Source organism: Bombyx mandarina, chromosome 05 (assembly GCF_030267445.1).
Source record: "Bombyx mandarina strain Sakado chromosome 05, ASM3026744v2".
NCBI classification, from domain to species: domain Eukaryota; kingdom Metazoa; phylum Arthropoda; class Insecta; order Lepidoptera; family Bombycidae; genus Bombyx; species Bombyx mandarina.
In genome coordinates, this window is record NC_143212.1 from 15,807,899 (window position 1) to 15,832,287 (window position 24,389).

At 38.2% G+C, this 24,389-nt stretch overlaps 1 protein-coding gene across 1 annotated transcript in view; it reads right to left on the reverse strand.

Moving 5' to 3' along the window:
- The window catches only part of Corin (corin serine peptidase), a 114,427-nt gene extending 101,178 nt beyond the window's left edge, over positions 1 to 13,249 (reverse strand). The window contains exon 1 of the mRNA XM_089727913.1: positions 13,043 to 13,249. The gene's annotated coding sequence lies outside the window, so the exon portion shown is untranslated. The remainder of the gene's footprint in view (positions 1 to 13,042) is intronic.
- Positions 13,250 to 24,389: the final 11,140 nt, after the last annotated feature.

Consider the following 24,389-nt stretch of genomic DNA (forward strand, 5'->3'; position numbering starts at 1 on the left):
AATTTGCAATTGAATATAAAACATTAAGTAAAATATAAATCGCCATTATACTAATTCAAATTCCATAAAATGAAAGAAACTGGTGGTAGGACCTTTTGTGAATCCGCGCGGGTAGGTACCACCACCCTGCCTATTTCTGCCGTGAAGCAGTAATGCGTTTCGGTTTGAAGGGCGGGGCAGCCGTTGTAACTATACTAAAACCTTAGAACTTATATCTCAGGGCGGGTGGCGCATTTACGTTGTAGATGTCTATGGGCTCCAGTAACTACTTAACACCAGGTGGGCTGTGAGCTCGTCCACTCATCTAAGCCATAAAAAAAAAGAAAAAAAAAACCACAATATTATCACGAAAAAATACTTCGAATAAATATCCCCCAATCTGTGTACAGAGGTTATAAATTTGATTTACGACATCAATCGGCTAAAGGAACCAGGTGGTTCGGGCATCCATGATGAATTTGAAATTCCATGAATAAACAGGCCCTTTGATATCTTTATTTTATGGGTTTTGACTGGGTAACGCTTTACCAATTAGCCTACCGCCACCTCCTCTGAACGTTTTTTGGAACGAAGTTCCTAATGGGACGATGCGAAGGGGTACTCTAACCGGGAAAAAACGTAAGATTTTTATTAGTAATGCACATAGTGTACGATTTAACTTTGTAATGACGTACACATTAGTAATGCACACAGTGTACGACTTAACTTTGAAATAACGTACAAAAAATAACATAGTTTTTTATCATTCATTGACCACGATCTCAGAGCGTTCGTTTGCGCAATACACTAACTCTTATGCAAACAACCGTGAATGAAGTGTACCACAATAAGTTCGCACGTTACCGAATGACCGTGGGTTGTTGCGAAACCTCCAGTTTTATTTTCTTGATACCTCGAATAGAACTTAAAAAATATATTTTTATAATAAGGAACTTCGTTCCTATCTGGTATCCCACGACACCACATATCTTTTTTATTGTTAGATGACTCACGGCGCATCTGGTATTAAGCGGGTCCTTGGTATAGAAAAACGTGAAAATCGCCGCCCACCCTGCGACATGGAATCGAAGTCTTAATGGCATTGGAATAAATCCAACTCTACTCATCATCATTCTCCTGACCTTCATCCGGGGTCGGTGCTACATGTTTTCTCTTTCCATACTCCTCTATCATATACGATTTCTTCGCTTACTCACTCTTACAAATGTCGTCTTTTCACGGAATTCATCCATTTTTTCTTACGTCTATCTCTTACTCTATAAATCCATCCCTTTCTTTAATTTACAGCCAACCAACGCGCGTTGCCGTTTTAAGCAACAATACAAAACTCGTCAAAAAAGTTTTAGCACGTAAAATTATTTTTTTGTTTCAAAACTAATTGCGACGAGATTGAACTTTTAAATCGGTAAAGCTGGAAGAAAATTGCCATTTCAGCTCCAGATAACTTTAATTGCTTTTTCTATCGGCTGTAAAAAAGGTACGGACTGAAAGCTCAAAGTAGATTATGTATTCTTTATACTTTTTTTATGATCGGTTTAGACTTAAATATTTACTGTTGCGATTTTCGGTAGCATATCATTTTAATTTTTTTTTTTCAAACGGTCTGAAAGTGAAGGAAGGGTCACCGTGGCTCATAGAATCCAATAGTGCCAAGGACAAATGGAAGATGTCTACAGCTGCCGAGGGCTCGCCTCAAATTATACTTGAAGAAGTGCAGTGGACTGTAAAAGTGCATACATAATTCTTCATAATAAGATATTACTATTTCTGTAGTATAATTTTATTTGAGATCGGATTGCACTATTGTATTATTATATACTTCGGCTGTGCTATCAAGCACTGGAGGATGTGGTGAAAAGATCAGACGACGATGCGCCATCACCAGGTCGGCAGTGGAACAGCTAAGAAAGATTGGGAAGGATAGGAGGATTACCAAGAAGACTTAGGTCAGATTGATAAAATGTATTGTTTTTCGAATCTTTCTCTATGAAGCCGAAAACCTGGTCTCTAAGATTGCAGGATCGTCGTAAAATCGATGCAATGGAGATGTGGTGCTGGAGATGCCTCCTAAAGATCCCGTGGATGATATTCCGCACCAATACATCCATCCACAAGGAAATCAGTATCAAAGACCGACTTTCGTCAATTATACATGTCGACGCACCACTCTAATTATATGGAAAAATTAATTAATCAATCAAGATTAATTCCTAATTTAACATGCGGCGTAATTATTGATTGTAATTATCACACGTGTAGTAAAAATATTTCAGACTGATTGTTAATTTAAGCAAAATGCAATGTTATGGTTTGCTGTCACTTGGGCAGCAAACGATAACGTTGCATTTACCATTCGTCTTCAGAGGAATGTTTAATCATTTGCTAAATTCATTTTTTGATTTTTAAGCGACGTCTACTTGTTTAACACGATGTTTGGTTAAGATTAATGTTTTAAGGAGCTCTGCCAGATTTTGTAATGCGCGGAAACGATACCACGTGATTACGTTTGTAAGGATAGATTCAACTTTAGATTTAGTTAGTGACCTAAATTAGTTGTTTAAATTAATTTGTGATTTAACTATCAAGTTTGGAAAATTTAGAGTGAGTTTGCGTTTTAATAATTTGTGAATTTGAAGTAATTTCCGTCTTGACAAGAGGGAGCCACCGAACTATCAAGTTTGGGAAATTTAGTGAGTTTGCGTTTTAATAATTTGTCAATTTGAAGTAATTTCCGACTTGACAAGAGGGAGCCACCGTTTTTGTTTTCGGGGTGGCGGCTTGTAATCAAGACGGAAAGACTTGCTTTCTGTGCTGCGCCTCGGCTGCGACCAGACGCCCTGTGAGTACATACTGTTGTATTATTTTAAGGTTATTTTTAAGTGTGTATATCAGTGCTAGGCGAAGTGTTGTAATTAAATAGTGTTAAACTATAATTTGGTGTTTCGTTTGCAATGAGTGAGCCTTGTGATGGAGTTGGTGGCGTCAGTTTATCTGACGTCACCTTTTCCAAAAATTCTCCGGAGGTCGGTGCGCCGTCATACAACTACGGGTTTTAAAGTTATTTGGTCACATCTCCAGAAAAGAGGACTCGATGGAGAGACTGGTAGTCCAAGGCCGAGTGGAAGGCAAGAGATAACGCAGGCAATAAAGAAGGCAACTGAGTCCACCATGATCAAATGTACTCGAAACGCTTTCAACCGCCAGACTCGGAAACACATCGTCAGAAGGGCGGTCCTCGGAAGCGACCTAATGGGTGCTTTTTTTGTGTTGTGTTAAGTGGTTACCCACCTGATGTTAAGTGGTTTCTGGAGCCCATGGACATCTGCAACGTAAATGCACCACCCACCTTGAGATATCAGTTCTAAGGTCTCAGTATAATTACAACGGTTGCCCCACCCTTCAAACCGAAACGCATTATTGCTTCACGGCAGAAATAAGCAGGGTGGTAGTACCCACCCGCGCGGACTCACAAGAGGTCCTACAACCAGTGATTACGCAAATTATAATTTTGCGGGTTTGGTTAAGTACGTATTTCATTAGAAAGATTGGTACCAGCCTGCGGGATTTGAACACCGGTGCATCGCTCGATACGAATGCACCGGACGTCTTATCCTTTAGGCCACGACCACTTCAAAACAATGAAAACAAAAAACAGTGAAAATAGTTCGAAGTTCGATACATCGGGTGTTTTGTAAAGTGAAACTTCTTTAGGTACGTTGAGAGTAAAATTTAATTCGCGACAGATTCGTTACGGCTAGAGAGAAAATATACAATTTAGGAAGAACGAGAGTGAGAAACTAGACAGCGTCTCGCGAACCATTCGGTTGTGGAGAGAGAGAAAGGACAAAGCGAGCTAGGTCGTTTCTCTTACACACAGCATTCTCTATTACAAGAGAAAATTGGTTGAAGGATGAAAAATGAAGAAAACCACAATACTACAAAATAGCACCAAGTTGCACGCGCATCATTCTTTTAATAAAAAAATCCAAGGCAGATTTCAACTTTATTTCAACCTATTTCAGACCCAGAATATGAACCTAATACTCTGAAGATTTAAAACGTACTAAGTTTCAACACTACCTAATATTTCTAGCATCGTGCAGCGAGACGCTAAGAACGATATTTATTGACTAACTTAAGAACATTAAATTGGAGTCCAACAGCTTTCTGAACTTGACCCAATTGGTAGGGGGTGAGTGTTCTTCCTTCTCACTCTATCTAAAGCGATTAGATAAAGATACATCGGTCTCGTATTGTCACCACGCGAGGCCTGAGCTACATTGATCGTGGAGACAAGCAAATTGTCTAACGTTTTCTGAATATTTATCTTACTTGGAAATAGAGTTATCTGAAGGGCATTTTTCTTCTTGACACAGGTGAACTAAGTAATATATTATAAAGCGTTTTCCGTACGATAAAGTACTTAGGAATTCTGTTTTGCCGTCGACTAACTTATTAAGTAACTTCCGACTTACTTCCGCTCTAACAAATTGTTATAAACCACTTCAATCCTAGTTATATGACTTTTATTATACGATATTATTCCTTTATCGTTCAATTTGTTTCGTGATATGTACTCCTTCCAAAAATGTACAATGGTTTTATATCGGTTCGCTTGCCTTTAGAAATTACGAAAAATCTGTGTCAAAGCCCCTTGGTATCGGGGGACTGAATATCTAATTCGTGTCTCGTATGTGTGCTTTTAGAGTATATAACACAAGAGAACATTACATATCGTAAAAACAACTAATTAAGATTTCCCGTGTTCTTTTTTATTGCTTGTATGGGTGGACGAGCTCACAGCCCACCTGATAGTAAGTGGTTACTGGAGCCCATAGACATCTACAATGTAAATGCGCCACCCACCTTGAGATATAAGTTCTAAGGTCTCAGTATAATTACAACGGCTTCCCCACCCTTCAAACCGAAAGGCATTACTGCTTCACGGCAGAAATAGGCGGGGTGGTGATACCTACCCGTGCGGACTCACAAGAGGTCCTACCACCAGTTTTCTGATATACTCGTAGTATATATATCGGTGTCTGATTCCGAAAATATTTATATACATATATAGACAACAAATGTCCAAATAAAGAGCAATCGAATCAGTTCATCACATGAACATTTGCCCGATGTGTTTATTTTAATTTACTAATAATAATGCCCAAAATGAGGGAGTTTTTTTTTCCTACTTAAGCTGATAGCCTTCAGAGGCTATTTCATCGTAACCTTAACAGTAGGTGAGCTCACGGGGCTCAAACCTGATGACGTTGCTAACACGAACCCTAGCAAGAGCCGTGCTTCGCAGAATCTACCACCGAATCGTATACGCGACCCACTGAGATGATCCAGCAAGAAACTCAGTGGGTTGTATCTGTGTTAATTTACTCCTCGAGCCCTTCGTCGCAAGCGACGGGTTCGACGAGAACGATGAACGGTGCTTGAGGTACCTAAAAGTACCGTTAGTGGATCGGGAGGATCCGAAATGAGGTGGCAAAATGAGGGAGAACCACGCGACCTTACCTAATAGGCAAGACCAGTGTACACGGCACTAGCAGGATCGCCATTTAATGTCGGCATTACGGGATAGTATCAATGAGACAACTGTCATTGACGAATGTCAGTTTATTACTGCCGTACATACACTACATGGGAATCGAACCCGCGACCCTCGGCGCAAAAACACTAATACTTTATTTTTTTAATTCTTCAAATTAATTTTAAGAAGCAGTTTTGTGATCCGCTTCGTCCATTATAATGTATGAGAAGACGACGCAGCGTAAACCTTCCGAAACGAAACAACAGAGCACTTGAACGCTGTACCGTTGAAGGATTCCTGAAGGATTCCGTTGAAACTTCATCGTGAACAAGCGTAATCAATGGCCCTTGTAAATTAATTGGTTCAAATTTTATCAAGGTTAATGTTTTCTTAAGATTCGGATTTCTCTTGATACAACCATTGTATACATAAACAAAATTCAATGAGTTCGATAAATCTTATTACTAAGAGTTCTCTTCTGGACAGCCATTAAATGGACAAGAACTATAGGTAGAGCAGGTTTCCCGTCTATTTTGCTACATATCCGACCCAGCTGGCGGGGCAACGCAAAACCGGCGTCGCCTGAAACATGTCCTGACGGATCCCCCAGGATCCACTCTCGGTGCTTTTGGGCTCCTCAACCACCGATCACCATCCTCGTCAAGCTCGTCTAAGGGTTCGATGAGCGAACTAACCCATAGACACAACCCACTGAGCTTCTCGCCGGATCTTCTCAGTAGGTCGCGACTCAGGTCCAGCGGTAGATTCTACGAATCGCAGCTCTTGCTACGGTCAGTGTTAGCAAATCCTCTCAGGTTAAGCCCCGTAAGCTCACCGTAGCTGGAATAGCCCCTTACTTACCAGCGAATAGGTAAGGATAAGGGTCAGTATTGAAGGATGGCATTCACTTTTCGTGGCCATATGTTCCAGTCCTCCAGTCCCCAGACAGCTGGCCTCTCCCGTCTGTTTTTTAAAGAGTGAACGATTGAAAATATTAAAATATCAATAATAAACCCTTATAAATATTTTGTATCCCTGTTTATTTTGCGATCCGTCGTTCTAAAGTTAATTTATTCCTCGTGGAGGAAGCTTTATACTTTATTACACGATCAGTTTCCGAGGCATTCCGCCCTGAGGGGCAGGATATTAGTATTCTCAACCCGAGTAAATGAGAAGTTAAAAAATCCTTTTTTTTATTTTATTAAAATTAACCCGACAACGCCCGAAGGGAGGTATTGATGGAATATCTTCCCTCGATATTATAATGATCCTTTGATTTTATTACAATGCCATATAGAGGGATAATATCAGGAAAATTATTTTTATATCATTCTCAAACGACAACTCAACTCAACAATTTGCGTAAGTACTAGGGATAAGGATTTTTATGAGCAAACAAGAATGTACATATATTATAATAGATATATATAATATTATAAAATATATAAGATACAGCAGCGGATCAGACATGCTTATCCTTTACAGTATAATCGATAGCAAATGACGAATGAATGACTAAGACCTTTGTGAATTAGCGATTTTTCGAATACGTCTCATTTTTTTTTGTTAGTGATACGATAGGTGGATGATTTCACCGCCCAACCTGGGTTAAGTGGTAACCGGATCCCATACACATTAACAACGATAATGTCACAGCCCATCTTGAGACATGAGTTCTAAGTCTCAGTTTTTACTGTACAGCGTCTGCCGCCCGACCCTTCGAAACGAAACGCATTACTGCTTCGCAGCAGAAATGAGCAGGCACCTATCCGTGCGGGTTCACACGACGCCATAACGCCAGTAGAAATATTTTCGTGGTCATCTGGGTTTGTAAAATGAATTGATAAATGACTATGTGAAAATTTTTACGATGAACTTGGTTTTAATCACGATTTGAAATGCTTAAATGAAAGCTGAATGAATGAATGAAAGCTTTGCAAAGTACTGTATGTACGGCAAAGCGTATTGTGAGATTTGACCAATGGAGGAAATGATCTTTTAGTAAATATACTACCCTCTGGTAAAAGCAGTGGGTGCAGATATATTAAATGACCTCTAAGAGAGAATAGGGAGAAGGAATAGAATGAAAAACGTCTCCAAATTTTTTTCATAAACTTTGCTTGTATTATTATTGTACTATAAATAAATAACACATTTTGTAAAACTGAATGCTCGGACAATAGATAATGACAATAAAGGATCCACCGTTGAATTAAGTCAAATTTATTGGTATTTCGAACGGGAAATATAATTTACGTGCTAAGAATTTAATCCTATTTTGGTTTCAACAGGTTGTTCTACGAATAAATAATTATTTATTCGTAGAATTCGTAGAATAGAAATTCGAATAAATAATTATTTATTCGTAGAATTCGTAGAATAGAAATTCGAATAAATAATTATTTATTCGTAGAATTCGTAGAATAGAAATTCCAATAAATAATTATTTATTCGTAGAAGTTGTTAGCTATTTATTTTATACTACACCGGGAAATTCCGTCTGTACTACACCGTGATTGTTGACAGATTTGTGCTGTAATGCTTATGTTCCGGTCATCAAATCATGATGATGCTATGCCAGAAATATTCCATGAAAATCACAAGCTGTAGAAAGGCGGGCTTGTTCGAATTATTGACACGCAAACGCTGACTAACAAATATGTAAAAACAAATTTTAATGATAATTTTTGTTACCTATAGAAATGTTGTATTACAATTTAGTATAGACGAGTGATGATCAGTAATTAGTATGCGACATGAAGTGCTTCGGAATCTGGGAAGAGTATTTTATACAAGTAAATATGCAAGTATATATACAATATACAATATACAAGTAGATATGGTAGCAGTAATGCGTTTCGGTTTGAAGGGTAGGGCAGCCGTTGTAACTATACTGATACTTTAGAACTCATATAAGTATAGGCGGGTACCAATTTTTCTAATGAAATACGTACTTAACAAATGCTTACGATTGACTTCCACAGGGAAAAAATAACATCGTGTAATAAAAAACAAACCCGCAAAATTATAATTTGCGTAATTACTGGTGGTAGGACCTCTTGCGAGTCCGCGCAGGTGGGTACCGCCATCCTACCTATTTTTGCCGTGAAGCAGTAATACGTTTCGGTTTGAAGGTTGGGGAAGCCGTTATAACTATACTTGAGAGACCTTAGAACTTATTTTTTTATTTTTTTTTATTGCCTTTGTAGGCAGACGAGCGTACGGCCCACCTGATGGTAAGTGGTTACCGTCGCCCATGGACTTCAGCAATACCAGGAGCAGAGCCAAGCCGCTGCCTACTGCTTAATACTCTCCACAAGCCTCGTTTGAAGAAGGACATGTCATAGCGTTCGGGAAACACCGTGGAGGGGAGCTCATTCCATAGCCGGATGGTACGTGGCAAAAAAGACCTCTGGAAACGCACTGTGGATGACCGCAGTGGCTCCAGGTAGTATGGATGAACTCTACTCCGGGTGCGGGCGGTGCGATGGTAAAAAACGAGACGTTGGTATCAACCAACCATTATATCTCAAGGTGGGTGGCGCATTTACATCGTAGATGTCTGTGGGCTCCAGTAACCACTTAACACCAGGTGGGCTGTGAGCTCGTCCACCCATCTAAGCAATAAAAAAAAATGTGAATACGTATGAATTGTGGGACAATTTCCAGAATAAAATAACGATTTAATGATATCAAATGCAACCCGCAAACTTTAGAATTTTGCGTGATTATTAATAGGAGGTCGTATTTTTGGGACGCATGGTTTTTGGTATCATCATCCTACCTGGGTTCTCATGCGACACAAATGTGTATTCTTGCACCAAGGATAGAAGTTGATTATTATCAAGCATTAGGAATGTGAGCTTCGATAACCATCTAAAATCAGGACCAAACTCTCATCCATTGAAAAAACATAATTAGAAGCCACAAGATTTATCATACCTGGGCAACACCATACAGAAAGTTTGATAGAGCTAAAAATATTAAGGCCTAAAATATTTTTAAATGATACATCAACTTGTCGTTACTACGTTATTTCTTAATTCATTTTCGTTGGTAGCTGCTGTGTTTTACGCATACAGCAGATGTAACGAATAGCTCTAATGTATATAAGAATAGAGCTTACTGTTCCAAATGATACAAAATAATTATTTAAAGTCGATCACAGTAAGCTGTTGACTCGCTAACATTGCGAGCTTCTACTCTATAATTTGCCTATTCATCTCTGTATAATTATTCCATCGAATCAATTTCCATATAAGCTAACGTTAGCACTTGGATTATCTGGTTAAGTGTTGTCGAGTTCGCTCCTACCCACGCCCTCTGTTGGTCAAATAAAATTCGTCTGGTTATGCTAGAATCGATCTAGAACAATTAGGACTATACACGACTTTCTACACTAAACATAACGACAAACAAGATCTTATTAAAAATACTTTATTATTTAATTCGCATAATAATTCTAGATGTAGAAAATTAATAAATGGAAATAGAATAACGCTAGATTAGGCAATAAAAGTATTTGAATTATCTCAAGGACTGCAGAAAACCTAAGAACATTTTGTTAAAATTGCCGTTACAAGAGCTAGTAGACAACTTGAGACATCATTCGAGCTAAGAGATCAATATCTCAATTACCTTCAATCGACACCTCCTACTCTTCGCTTGGAGACCAGAAGACAAAATTGAATCGTTGCTAGTCGAAAAGAGATAATTCATTTCAAAATGAAATAAAACTTATATCATGAGTAAACAAGCTCACAGCCCCTTTGGTGTTAAGTGGTTGTCAGGATCTCAGGAATACGACAAAGTCTTTTAAGACATGAGTTTGAGGTCGTAATTGTATTACACATGTTGGTCGACTTTCAAGCCTAAACATATGTTGGCTTCGCGGCAGAAATGGTAAAAGTAATAGTACCTACCCGTGCGGACACACAATAGTAAGTTGTTTTATATTATCTTAAGTTTTAGGGGCTGGGAAAATATGGAAAGACCTGGCGATGCCCTTAACATTGCTGAAGCCTATGAGAAATGATGATCAGTTCCTTTCAGGTTCTATATAATCCTATAACGTTTGTCTTCGAAAGCATTAAAAAAATCCAATACCTCAGCCGATCAACAAATTCAATATATTTTCCTTTGGTTGTGGAAATCCTTTCTCACTAATCCATCATAGTTGGGATTAAAAGTTAGAAAATTCTTTGAAAAATCGAAATAAGCTGGGATTTATCACAGACTATATTTCTACAATATTATATCTCAAGAATTTAATTTTTCTCCAGTTCCCAGTACCTAGCTTTAGATATGCTTGCGTTCCATTGGCCATTTCCAATATATTGCCTTCGTAGCTTCCTTTTTTTTATGATTGAAGGATTACTGGTGGCCCGGAGGCCTTTCCAGTTTCACCAGGACAGGTGGGCGAGCAAAGGCTCAGCCAGGACGGGTGGGATTTGCTAACAGCTACCCGAGCGCCTCCGAAGGAGACCTAACAGCTCAAGAGCAGCTGCTTTGCGAATGAATCTACTACCGGATCGGAATCGCGACCCGCTGAGAAGATCCGGCGAGAAACTCAGCGAGCTGATTCATGGGTTAGGTTGCACGGCGAACTCTTTGTCGAGTTCGACGAGTACGGTTACCGGGGTAAATAGCTCCCTAGTATTTCTATATATATAGCGATTACAGGTTCAATAGGTACTCCATTGCAATAATCAAAGTAGTCCTAAGAGGACTGTTTAAGATGTTCTAATAAGTATTTCCAATTTCCTTTGCTTTGCCGCATACAAAGAGCTCTAGACACAGCCCAGAACTTTAAGCTTTAGTTCCCATTCTCTAAGTTTTTTTACGCAATCCACTAACTCTTTTTATTCATAATATGGTTTATATACGATTATTAAGTCATCGTCTAGCTTAGGGTCAAAGCCAGTTAATTCAAAAAAAAATATTTTATTCCCACACAGTACTAATTTATAAAGCATTGTGAATTCTCTCTTTCTAGTCGTTACTCTATGGTCCATACTTTTGAGATTAACAGAGGCAGTGCACGGTCCGTCTGCCTAGACTAGATAAGGATCTAGGGCCGTTTGTATCAGACTTAATGTTCTAGTTTCTTAAGGATCATGATCACGGAATCCTCAGCATACCCAACAGTAATCTAATGTTTCATTCATGTCAGTGATTCAACAACAAGCCACCACAAAAACCCCGCCTTTTGGGAATCTTTATCATTCTACTCCTAAGTATGTTATTGATCTATCTGCTCAGATTTTTTTTATACCATGATCCTTATAAACAGTAAGTGGTCACACTAATGCTGGAGCTTCCAAGCTACTCTGTGTAATACTATAATGCCAATACTAGTTTGAAGACCATCGCATACCATCGCACCGCTCGCCGCCGGAGTAGAGTTCATCCATACTACCTGGAGCCGCTGCGTTCATCCACAGTGCGTTTCCAGAGATCATTTTTGCCACGTACCATACGGCTTTGGAATGAGCTTCCCTCCACGGTTTTTTGCGACCTCTATGACATGTCTTTCTTCAAACGAGGCTTGTGAAGAGTACTTAACGGTAGGCAGCGGCTTGGCTCTGCCCGTGGCATTGCTGAAGTCCATGGGCAACGGTAACTACTCACCATCCGGTGGGCCGTATGAAGATCTTGCAAGTTGCATTCGAACTCTGCTGCTTGGCGACGTCCTTGACGATATCCTTTTTTTTTATTGCATAGGTGGTGGACATCCTTCCTTTTAGAGGTGATTGTTTTTGATTGATTTATAAATTAATTCCTAAAAAACAAAAAATTCGTATAAAATTGTCTTTTTTATTTTTTTTATGAATTAGATCTGCCCTCCGAGAAGAACTGTCTTACTTTACTTATTTAAAAAGATGAATTGAAATATACACGAAGAACCATTGTGAGTTGCATCTTCGAATACGTTTTTTAATTCTAGAAATTTCTAAATGAGATTATTTATCAGGGCTATTTATTTCACTCCAATTTGTATAATATGTTATGTGATGAATTTATTTCGAATCTTAAAAAATGTATATCTACTTTTTTTATAATTCATGAACACATTTTTAATGTCAATTTACGACAATCTATTCATATGACAACCAATAATCATAATAATATGAATTTCCATTTTCAGTCAATATAAATATAAACATATACATATGTATGTACACATTCTGCGGTCTGGCTATCCGTATTACCGCATTTCTTAAAATATTCAGTCAAGATTTTCAAACCAAGTAAAAGCTAACGTGGCGAAGAAATAATAAAAAAACATTACTAGTGACCAAATAGTTTGTTACAAAATTAAAAGTCTACAAAAAAATCTGCAATCCATCTACAATCGGCGACACTGTCTGATCAGTACATAAATATATGTTTCTACTAACCGCTTTATAAGCATACATTGTTTTTAATACATAATCATCACGAGGTAGATCTGAAAGGAATATTCTAGTAACTACAACATCGAATTACGACTGAAAAACTAACCTGTACCAAGTCTCGCTGTCCACTCGACTTATAAAACGAATTTTGCTATGAACGTTAAAAACTTAATATGTTTTTTTTAAACACGGTCTATCACACGTACTGTTATAAAGTTCGGTCGTTAGGTAGCGCGGTTTAGCGGCATCGGGCGCGCGGCCCGGCCGCTTTCGGCTTTTTGAGGCTCGGGACGCGGACGACACGTCCGTAGCGCCGCGCGTAGGCGTACGTCTGGCTACGAGCCGCGCCGTAGAGGGTTGCCAGACGAACTTGCCAATTCTAACGAAAACCGATCGTAATACAAAATTTAATTAAAAATAGTTTTATGGCTTAATTATAATCGTTTTATTACTCTCGACATTCCAATACTTCACATTGTTCATGATCGCGAGATTGAACCGTTAAAGTGGTTTATTTTTGTCAGTAAAAACGAAAACTGGGGTAAATAGACAGTTCTGACTAAAAGTGAACATATAAAATTTAATTGAAACTACTTTTATGGCTTAATCTCCCGTGAATTGTCATTGTTTTCTTACTCTCGACGGTTCAAATATTTCATATAGTTCGTAGTTGCAAGATTGAACTGTAAAAGTGGTTTTAGTTGTGTTAGCAAAAACGAAAACTGAGGCAGCAAAAATAGCCAATAAATACAATTTCATTTAATATCTTATACAGACGAGATTAAATGCGAAAAAAGAAAAATCATTAACTGTGGCATGTTAAAAAATATCCGTGTTAGAAAGTGAAAAAAACAAATGAAAACAAATGAATGAAAACAACAATATCCTTGCGTTCCTATTAAACAATTTAAGCGCTCTACATTAAATACGACGTTTTCTTTTACAAATTCACGATCTTCTCATGGACAGACATGAATACTCGTGAACACTGCTATTCTATATCATACATCTTAGAATACTAAAAATAGTTACTAGTTAGGCATATTATTGCGTGGTATCAACTCGCTTGCCGTGTCAAGAATAGTATATTAACGAAAAAAAGAGTAGAAGACATTCTTTATGCCATACCAATACCAAAACAGTGTTTATTAATAAAAAGATTCACGCGTATTGTTTATCTTTTAACAATAAGGTTCCCGAAAATATGTATTGGCACCAACATAAAATATGTTAAAGATAATAAATACATATAGACAGATAGACTCCACTAACCTAAACTCGAAATTTAATCGGATAAAGGGAAATTTGTTGTGTTTTCTGAAAAATAAAAATACATTTTCGCTAAAAAATTATAGTACTCTAACATAATAATCAATATAAATTGAGTTACAAATCTATCAGTTCCAAACAAATTTTCGAAAAAAAAAAAAATTCATTTTACGACAATTTCCTTGATATTCCCGCAAAAATGTGAAAGCACGCTTGTACCTGGCATCCCCACCCCCGTATCCCCATGCACCCCCTTCCACACCTTGCGCTTATTAAAAAATAAGAAAGGATTTTTGTACCTCATATATCTAAATTATCATAAATAAATATAATAAACAATTAGTATCATTCTTAATAAACGTTCAGTTGATACCAAAAGTTTTATGTAACTGAAGTGATTTTATTCATGACTGCTATAGTTAAAAGCTATGTTTAAAAGTATTTTAATTTTAATATAAATTTAACAAAAAATATATATTATGTTTTGATAAATACTATTTTAATATTCCGAAAACTAAGTTGAAAATTCGATCTGAAAATAACTAAAATTTGCTCGGAGCGCAATATTTGATATTAGAATTTTCACCATACTATTTATTAGATTTTCTGTAGTAAAGTATCGTGTACTGAAAAGTGTGTAAAAAAATTAGAAAATCTTTACTAATACTATGCGGTGACAAAATATATAAATATGCAGAGAAATGGTTGTTCATAATTATCTGATAATTCGTGTTTGATAACACTTGAATAACTACTAGCAATCTCTAATAATCAAGCCTATAATAATATATAAATATATCCACTTAAGTATAAAATTGATAAATTCACCAATATTTTAACTAAATTTTGTACAGTTACTCGTCTTGTATAAAGAATTTATCGGATTACAATTTCGTTAACCTCTAAGGTTAATTAAAGAGACCTTTATAACGAAATCCTATTAAAGATTTAACCTTTAAACGTGTACATACAAAATCCTACCTCGGGGTTTGATATTTTAGGAAGGCCGCCATTTTTGCCCACTTGGCCCGCTTGGGCTTAAAGCTAAGTAGTACGAGAAGAAAAATAGATATAAAAGATATAAAAATTATTTGGGACTAATCCGTTACCCGTATCTCCATTTACCTATATACAGATATGTACATATGTATAGATAATTATCAGCCAAACAAAGGACAGACAAACCTATTTGTACGAATGCTTGCCCAAAGTAGGAATTAAAATAACGATCTTCAGCCCAGCAGAAGCGGTTATTAACTATCGCCTCGATGATCTAGAGTAACAATATCTTGAGACGCGAGTTATTAATTTCAGTTCCATATGATAGTTTTTTGTACTGAAGCTGAGACTTAGAGCTCGTGTGGTGGGTGGCGGCATTTACGTTGTAGATGTGCTCCGATGACCACTTAACCCCAGGTAAGTGTGACCTCGTCCACTTATCTTATCAATAAAAAAAAGAATTAGGCAGAACCGTGATACCAGTCTGCTTGAGCTCAAATCTTGCCTATTATAATAGCTGAAATATGCAATATTACTTGTGGTACCTTAATTTGGACTAAGAAGAAAATGTATTGCTTTTTAAAGGGTGAAACAGCTGTAATACTGCGCAGTTGAAACTTTCATCTCATATCGTCTCCAGTGTTTGTAGTGACATTAATATTGTGATATTTATTGGCTGCGGTAAACACTTAACATCAGATTAGCTGAAAACTCATTGGCCCATCAATTCAATAGTTATAATAAGGAAAATTACATTTTAAGTACATTATAACCTTAGTACTTTAGCATTGAAAGAAGTTTTATCTTCGTGTTCTGCATTACTGTTTTAGGCGTTTTATCTATTGCAGTATGTAAATATTTTACGTGTATTATAATTAACAAACTATGACTGTCAAACTTACAGCTATTTATTTATCTTAAAGGTATTTTTATTATCAATCGAACCAGTACGATTAATAGTGCTTGTAATGAACCGTTAATCAAAAGATAATTGTGTCCCAAATGAAAAATTACTATCTAATCTTGTGATAAGTATAGGCTTTATTACTTTCTTCTGAAGATCAGTAATCAGTATTAAGTGATCTTTATCAAAAAATTATGACACTGACTGTGACGTATTTTTTATTAAACTATCGAATCTTTGGTATGCTTCGCTCTGCCTTGACTCGGCTATGCTCTTAGCATGACATTCATGAGTGACGACGTCCACTCAACATCTTATAGGCTGTTATCTTGTCTGATGAGTGACACTAAAAAAACTATTTATAACAATTTTTAGAACGATGCATGTGCCACCTCAGTCTGCTATTACTATGTCAACAACCTTACCTGATCTACTAACGAGCCCTCCACATAAATTACGTACATACGCGTATGTAGAATTGGGACAATCTGTCAACTGTTACATCTTTACTCTTCTTTTCTAAAATCTTCTTTATTATAATAAATAAAAATTAATTGACACCTTTTTTACGCCTTGCTCATTTTAACCGTCTTCGCCATCTTTCTTTTCTTTGTAATTCTGTCTATAGTTTTCTATCCCTTTCTTATCGTGTTCTCTCATTCACATCTTAACGCTCCGTCCCAAACTCTTTTCATACGTTCTATTCTTACCCACCCTACATGTGTATCTTAAACAATAGCACTAATAGGTACACACAGATGCGTATTAATACCGGGTACAGACAGACAGAACAAGCTATTATCTGTTAACGCGCCAGTGAGGAATTGTCGTGAGCGTGACGTCGAACTAAAAACAAGTTTCCAATATACAACGATTTATAAACGATTTCTTTAATTACGAAACATGATAATATATTTGTTTGTTTAGTGACATATTAAGTATCATAATATATTAAGGTATATTATATTATAGTATTGTCAGTTAGAAAGTAAGACATTCATGATTATGAAGGCGGCCAAAATTGAATCAGTAGTTGTATTAAAAAAAAAGTGTGGTGTCATGGGACACCGGATAGGAACGAAGTTCCTTATTATAAAAATATTAATTTTAAGTTCTATTCAAGGTATAAAGAAAATAAAACCGGAGGTTTCGCAACAACTCACGGTCATTCGGTAACGTGCAAACTTATTGTGGTACACTTCCTTCACGGTCGTTTGCTTAAGAGTTAGTGTATTGCGCAAACGAACGCTCTGAGATCGTGCGTGGTCAATGAATGATAAAAAAATATGTTATTTTTTGTACGTTATTACAAAATTAAGTCGTACACTATATTATTGTGCATTACTAATAAAAATCTGACGTTACGGACGTTTTTTTCCCGTAAGGAAGTCCTATAAGGAACTTCGTTCCAAAAAGAGCTAAGAACTATGAACTCAGAAACACTAGAACAGGTTTGTAAGTCTAGTAAAACAAAATTCTCAAAACTTTCGAATCAGCGTAAAATCATACAAACGAAGTCTTCGAGGTTAAGCTAAGCTAAGCTAGCATGAAGTACTGAATCACTGTTTAGAAATCCCTTTTTTGCCTAATTCTAAGAACAATCACGCTTTCCCGTTGGTTAAGGCGAAGGATAAGATAGATTTAATTCAATTCGGATTTCACGTCTCTAAGTATGGTTGCTTCAGGTAATATTGATGCATCCACGAGTCCTTAGATAATATTAATCGACTAAAAACGGATAGGCCGTAATTTTTTTTTATTGCCTAAATGGGTGGACAAGCTCACAGGCCACCTGGTGTTAAGTGGCTACTGGAGCCCATAAACATCCACAACGTAAATGCGCCACCCACCTTGAGATATATATTAGGTTCTAAGGTTTCAAGTATAGTTAGTTACAACGGCTGCCCCACCCTTCAAACCGAAACACATAATTTGCCCATAAATTACCAGTTAAAATAAAATCCGAAAATCACGTGATAAATCATAGAACGGACAGGCACTGCGGACGCGTCTAACATATACAATGCTGAACATTATACCTACCGCCTCGACGCTCTGTAGTCTAGATAATATTGGTTTTCGTAATCATTAAAGGAAGTTTATTAACTACACGAGAACGTGAAACGGTTTCTATTATCACATATTTTATTGGCAGTTCGATTAGTTGGTCAAATGGTTAGTGACTTATCCACCACCACACCACAAGGTTACCACAAGGTTCAATTTCGATACTCGGGTGGAGTGGGTATCTTTTTTATTGTTATTGCCCACAAGGAGTGGTGGGACTGTAAGTACGTCTGTGACTGCGACCAACACAGATTTGTTGTGACTACTCCACAATTATGTATATAAATTTTTGTGAAGACTCAAACTAAGACAGTCTAACCTTGGACCTTGGACAGATTTTTTTCACCTACCCTAAGAAGTGGAAATGTACTCTCTGGAGAGTGAGTATTTTTTTTATTGCCCTTATAGGGCATACAAGCATACCTGATGCAGGGACGTCTTAAACTAGGATGGGGCCCGTGGGCACACAAGAATTTGAGGCCCTTTTGGAAAGTAAAAAAAGCGAATTTTAATAACATTTTTTACTGAGTATGACCATTTATTGTAGGTAATCAAATACAGTATGATATAATATGTCGTTAATGATATTAGAATGCTGCTTGTTTTTTGGTTACGATTTCGATAACGGTTTCTTTCGGGATTTCTGATGAGCAAAATCTTCTATTAGAGGCATAGTATATGCCTTGTAAATACCTTCCGATTACTGATTTGTGAAAAAAGTGTAATGTGCCCGACAAAAATGTTTTGAGAATAAACGTGTGAGAGAAATTGTCGGTCTTTCGGGCCCCCCTGAGAATGGGGGCCCTGGGCACGGGCCCCGTGTGCCCTTATGGTTAAAACGGTATTGACCTGATGACGAGTGGTTACCGTTGCCCATGGACTTCAGCAATGACAGAGGCAGAGCCCAGCCCGCTGCCTACCGTTAAGTATTTATTTATTTATTCCATTCAATACAAAGTCAGGCTTACAGTTTTCACCAAAACGCCGGACTCGTTAACACAAAAACATTATTGAAATTATTAAGTACTATTATATTATTATGCTAAAAATAAAATTATTTTGGAATAAAGTATTCCCCAACTATCGGCAAATACGTCAAGGACACAGCCACTTTTAGTTTATTAGACCAGCCCATGAAATTAATAAATACATAAACGATATAAGTAATGTAGATAATATGTCTAATATTCATTAAGTATTACGTAGGTCATATTAAATGATCCAGTAAAATTAAACACGCCTAACAGCTGATCGTAGCCGGCGTCAAAATAAACAATATCTACAACTCTACGCCCACGCGTAAATCCGTACTACGACGTAGCGGGCCTACGCCCACGTTTGTAGATACCGCTACGACGCCACGTGTAGAGTATTCGAATGTTTTGTTACGATGGGCACACATTATTGAACGTTTTGTTTATTAGTATAGATAAGCAATTTAATAAAAAAACACATCTTAATACTTACCGTTCACCTTCTAACTTGAACCTACGATTCCTTTGCAGCGGAACTCCAATTTGTGGAGGAGTCACGACACAAATAATCATTAAAAAAACCAGATTTATGACGCTCTTTTATTTAAACAATAAGGTATTACTACATATGGTCTTCCTCCTCCTATAATCATTCGCTCATTACCGAGCATCGTGTGCCCGCCTAAGACAATATCTTGTAATCATATCCATATTTTCGGGCTCCAAGCTTTTGTTTTAGCCTTGGATCGTTTCTTCATCCACTTTACCCGTCGCTGTGAGTCTATCTATGTTGTCAGAGGGCTTTCTTCCTATGTAATCAAATACTGGAGCACTCTATGTAGGATATGGTGGATACCTTCTGATCAACTTTTAGCTCGTTGACCATGGAAGTGTTCTTACATAGCGTCTTACCAACATCCAAAATATTTATGGAAAGCATCCAAGCTTAACATTGGCAACATTAATTATTAAACATTAGCAACATTAACTATTAAAGTGAAACTTTTATTACATCGTCTCAAACTTTTTCATCTGTGTGTTGCATGTCGCGTGACGGTCGGCCGCGGATTAGGGATCAAGTGAAAGGCGTCAGAGAAGCCAAGGCCAATATGGCGGCGCCTATAGTTCGCAGCAGCTGACCGTGTAGTGTATAGAGTCTATACACTACACTGGCACAAATGAGTAATAGTCTATAGTATAGACTATTTCGTATGTTTTTGTAAGTGTTTAATGTAAATGTTGTTTGTCAGAGTTAAATGTCTATAATGTGAAAAAACCATTTCACTTTTACCATAAAACCACACAATCCTTTTTATTAACATTATTATTGTTGAAATTTGATTTTATACGTGTAACATAAAATATTTGAATGTCACTATAAAAATGGTACTTGCTATTTTTACAGACATCGCGGGCTTAGGGCGGATTTTTGAAATAATTAGCACACTAAAACCAGATGTGCCCACATCTGCTAACTTACGTCCCGAAAAATTTATAAATCTGAACATATTGCTGGTACAAAAAGTGTTTTATATTATTAGTACATATAACAGAGACTTCAGTGTCCAGAGAAATTCAATTTCAATTTCGAAATTTGAATGTTCACGATTGAGAATCGAAGGTTATCAGCTTTAGGGTTGCAATGTTCGGAAACTATTTTCATTTTAGGGGAAATTTACTTATTTGTACATATATTTTACAACTACTTAACCCAAGTCAAATAATATGAGTTTAGTTTTAATTATTACACATCGTCTATTAGTTTAAGATAAAAGAAAAATAGCCCTCTTAAACCTAAGTCGTCAATAAAATAACATTGCAGACACATTGCCAATTGCGAACATATGACGTCACAAAAACTCAGCACGCGTATCAATTTTTAATCAACTTCTGTTTCAAACTAATTATTGCTAATGTAGACAGAAAATCTTAACGTTTGCCGGGGTCAAAAACCACATTTTAAATATTGATGCCTGTAATATTAACGATCCTACCAATTAATCTTTCGATTTGTTTTAATGATGATACTGACCAATACGTACGTATTTCAAAACCTTTAAGCTACTGCATTAATATGATTACGTTTAAAGTAATTATATAAGACTAGCTGACCCGGCAGACTTCGTAGTGCCTCAATCGATAAATAAAAGACCTAAGCTTTTGTATAAAATAAACTTAAAACAAACAAAAAAGATCCGTCCGACGGGGGACACGTGAAAGGAAAAACAAAATTGTTATTTTTGTAATTCTGAGTGTTTTCATATTTATCTTCCACAAATAATTTAAGACCAAAATTAGCCAAATCGGTCCAGCCGTTCTCGAGTTTTAGCAAGACTTACGAACAGCAATTCATTTTTATATATATACCTAGATAAGAAGAACAACGCAACACCGCTCTTATAATACCCCATTAACACACCTCTTCCGGTGCGTTTTACTTTCCCTGATATCCACGGGCTTTCACAATTGGTATAAATAATTCTACATGATAAATCTTAGGTGACGGATCTCATCTAAGTTACATTGAAAAATAATGTTGCGAGGTGGGACTTAGGGTTAATAAAAAAACTCTCACCGAAATACTAATTAAGGCAGTTTTCAGTATGACAATTTACTTATTCGCTTCGCTTTAGGTGATCCGTCCGCCGTTTGACTTAGAACTATTTTTTTTTTTTTTTTTTTTTTTTTTATGATTGAAAGTTTACTGGTGGCCCGAAGGCCTTTCCAGTTTCACCAGGACAGGTGGGCGAGCAAAGGCTCAGCCAAGAGGGGTGGGATTTGGTAACAACTGCCCGAGCGCCTCCGAAGGAGACCTAACAACTCAAGAGCAATTGTTTCGCGAATGAATCTACTACCGGATCGGAATCGCGACCCGCTGAGAAGATCCGGCGAGAAACTCAGCGGGCTGATGCATGGGTTAGGTTGCACGTCGACCTCTTTGTCGAGTTCGACGAGTACGGTTACCGGGGTCCCTAAGCCTGCCCCTAGTATTAGAGCTGAAGGCATCTAATGCAAAGGTTATTGGATCTGATGGATCCGTAAGGACGTGTCTGGGGCGTCGACGGTGACTGGCTCCTGCATGATCAGGATTCGGAGAGTAGTCAGCAGCGGCAACGATAAGGCGATTATCATGACGCATAGCCTTATCGAAGTATCGTTCCGACGCTGACTTCATGTATTTCCGAATTGATTCGAGGCCCAGGTCGTCGTGTAGGTCAACGTTCCTCACGAACCACGGAGCGCCGACAGCTAACCTGCAAAAGCGGGATTGTAGGGATTGGAGGGTGTCTATGTGTGTGCGGGCCGCGTGAGCGAACACCACACTCGCGTAAGTCATGACGGGCCTTATGCAAGTTTTGTAAAGTGTCACCTTGTTCCGAAGGGACATTTTACTCCGCTTACAGATCATGGGGTAGAGTCTACCGAGAATAAACGCGGCACGGTCACGGACTGATTTTATATGCGGGCGGAATGTCATCGATGCATCCAGGGTAACGCCCAGGTACTTGACCTTCCTGGCCCAGGGTATGGGTTGTCTAAAGAGAGTAATCGGGGGTGTGAGATTCCTCCTCCTAATCCGGGAGGAAATCCGTGTGGAGCTTCCCCTCTGAAATAGCACCGCAGTACTTTTCGCTGGGTTGATGTCTATGCGCCATTTTCGGAACCACTGTCCTAGGGCTAGGGCTGCGCTCTGAAGCTTCTTCGCGATTAGGGACTTATTTCTACTAGAATAGTAAACAGTCGTGTCGTCGGCGAATAAAGCTAAATGGGTCGGCGGCGACCGGGGAATATCGTTGACGAATAAGCTAAATAGGAGGGGTGAGAGGACAGAGCCTTGCGGGACTCCAGCTGTGAGAGGTCGTGGGGAGGAGCGGGTTCCCTCGACTCGATATCGAAAAGAGCGGTTCGACAAGAAGTCCCGTATGATGAGCACGAGACTATCCGGCACGCCCATGTTGAATAGTTTGAAAATCAAACCATTGTGCCAGACTTTGTCGAACGCTTTTGCGACGTCGAAGAAGAGAGCTCCCGTGTATAACGGTTTTGGTCGATTAAGCCCCACAAGAATGTGCTCCGTGAGGCGGTGCACCTGTTGAACGCATGAGTGATTTGTACGGAATCCGAATTGTTCATCGATGAGAATGCCCTTGGATGAGACGAAATCTCTGAGGCGCTTGTAGAGCAGACGCTCATACAGCTTGCCTAGAGACATGAGGAGGCTAATCGGGCGGTAGCTCGTCGGATGATTTTTTGGTTTACCGGGTTTATGTATGCCGATAACGTCCGCTTCTTTCCACACCGCGGGAAAGATACAGTTCGCCATAGCGGCATTGAAAATAGATGCCAACATCACGATGAGTTGGACGGGTAGAAGTTTAATAACGCGGTTAGATATACCGTCGGAACCGGGAGCCTTGCGAGGACGTAGGTCTTTGATCAAGTCTTTAACTTCCATCGGGGTGACGGGTGGTAACGCATCCGAGGGTGGCAAGGAGGCTCTGCGTTCTACCTCACTGTCTACTAATTCTACATGAACAGGGTCCACGGATTGAGTGCTGGGCGTGCACTGGGTTTGCAATGTATCGGCCAGCAGCTCTGCTTTTTCGTCATCATCAAAGGCCGCGAGTCGGCCTGAGGGGCCTACGAGGGGGGGAACTAACTATTTTTATGTCGCTTGTGTCACACTTTTATAGGCGGGTCGACTATATCCAGAGCATTCAAGTGATTCCCCCGTAGTTGCGATATACGTTTTTGCTATTTGACAATAGATGGCGTTGGTCGCACTGTCATAATAGCTTAACTAATTCTGCCCTGCCCATTTCTGCAGTGAAGTAGTAAGGCGTTTCGATTTGAAGGGTGGAGCAGCCGTTGTAACTATACTAAGACCTTAGAACTCATATCTCAAGGTGAGTGGTGACATTTACGTTCTAGATTTCTATGGGCTTCGGTAACCACTTAACGCAAGGTGGACTGTGAGCACGTTTACCCATCTATGAAATAAAAAATAAGGCTTTATTACTGTTTTTTCCGGGACTTGTGTCCGTTTCGCGGTGTACTAGGACTCACGACCTACAACTAGTATATCGGATTTAGGAAGTTTAGACGTAGGGAGTTAGTGATTGAGATCGTAGCCACATATTAACAAGGCCCATAGGTACTTGAACTTGTTGTTACAATCTAAGTCTAATTTTTATTAAGAAAGAAAAATTAAATAAAATAAATCCAAAAACAACTCACTT